Below are 2,025 nucleotides of genomic sequence, written 5' to 3'. Positions count from 1 at the left end.
GCTAGAGGTGGGCTCTCCCACCCTCTGCACCCCCTTCCAGAACCCTGCTCCCTACCAACTGGGGCGGTACCTCTGGAAGAAGAACCGGTCGGGACGCTGATTACAGACGTCCCACCCTTCAGGTCAGGCTGATCCCGAACCTGGCCTTCCAACCTCCGGCCTAGAACCTTTGGTGGAATAATCGCCTGGCACTCCAGGACTTTTGGGGATTTCCACTCCATCCCCCTGAGGCTATCAAATGACACATATGTCGAGCGACTGTCTGTCTGGCGCTGATCTCCCGTCCCCTGTCCACCTGACAGTGCGCGGAGACCCCCCAGAACAGAAGTGGTGCCACCCTGGTCACTACACGGGATCCTAGCCCAACTGGGTAGTCCCTGACCCACAGGCTCTTCCACTGGGGAACTCATCCCCCAATCACTCCTCATGCTGGACTCCTGTACCCTCCCTACCGGAGCGGTACTGCCAGACACTAGAACCACAGGAGCCCTGGTTACAGGTGCTCCAGGTCCTCTACTCACTAGGAGATCTTCCTCAAGTGGAGTAACAGGACAGCCTAGGTCCCCAACTTGGTGTTCCCTCAAGAAACCATCCAAGTCCTGAGGCAGGGTTTCGTGCGTCTGGGGACCCTCGGTCACCCTCTCACTCCTGCTCCACTGAGCCAGGCAGTGAGCCCCTACACCCTCCTCGCTATCCTGGGACCTAGCTGGGCTACACTGAGCCTCTTCCACCACGCTGGGCTGGAAGATACCTGACCCACTACTTTTGGAGTCACTCCCTAATGACTCTAGAGAACCTCTAGCCCTTTCCCAGCGCTCTGCTTCATCCGCAAGGTCAAATGGCTCAGACAATCCACACCCCAACAGGTGTTGGCGCAACCCCGGCACACAACAACTGAGCAGGTGTTCTTTGAGAACCAGATCAAACAGTTTATCAAAATCAGTTTCTGCGGGAATTCTTATCCAATCAGCCAGTGCATCCTCACATTTATCCACAAACTCCTCCCAAGACTGGTGAGACAGTTTCCTACTGCCCCTGAATTTCAACCTTAACTCCTCCTCCTGGGAAACAGGTATAAGACTGGGGGAACTGGGACTGGGATTTCCTACACTGGAATCTATCTGGCTGCTACCACTGGACTCAACCCTCCCTGGTGAGTCCAGAAAACCACAGCTGCGCTCAGGGGATAACCTACCCTCCAGAGCTAGTTTCTCTCTGGCAAAGGCCCTCTCAGCCTCCGCCATCTGTCTTTTGACCTCCAGCTGCGCCATAGCCTGGGCATGCTGCAACCTGAGCTTTTCTAACGTCAGCTGGTGCTCCCTTTCTTTCCTCCTATCTTCCCACTCCTCTGGGGACAGGGAAAGGGATGAGGCGCTTCCTCCTACGCTGGACCCAGCAAGGGACGCCCTACCTATGGGGTCTTCACTCTCTACTGGCGTCCAGGTATTGTCATCCTCTACCTCCTCTTCTGAATCTTCAGGGCTCCCCACAGACCCACCACCCTCCAGGTGTGAGGCCTGGGCCCTTTCCGTACTGCGCTCAAGATCCCTTTGCCTCTTAACCCACTGGATCATGTGGCCCCTAAGTTCACACATAGTGTCTGACTCTCTCACCCCTATGCCTCTCTCTCTACAGAACCTTTCCAACTCCTGCATACTGTAATAAATTAGATCACTGAGATCAAAAGTAGGCTCCATTCTGGCAGACGTTCTAGAGAAAAGATCACACAGGGAACCTAGGGGTCTGAGCCTACCAGGAGTACACAATTCACAAAAAGATTCAGCAAGCTCTCTATCCCAGAGAAATCACACTCACTTGCCTAGTGCCACACACCATTCATCCACACACAACCCTCCGCTCGGACTGGTAAGGCAGTTTCTACCACCCCTGATTCCTCAACCTGACCACCACGTGACACAGGTACCAACTCTGGGCGCAGGGCGGGGGACAAATGTACAGGACACTATTACGCTGCCACCACTGGATCCCACCCTCTGGTGAATCCAGAAAACACAATGCACTAAG

This window comes from Triturus cristatus, chromosome 7 (genome assembly GCF_964204655.1).
Source record: "Triturus cristatus chromosome 7, aTriCri1.1, whole genome shotgun sequence".
NCBI classification, from domain to species: Eukaryota; Metazoa; Chordata; class Amphibia; order Caudata; family Salamandridae; genus Triturus; species Triturus cristatus.
Note: the sequence above shows the minus strand (reverse complement) of the source record.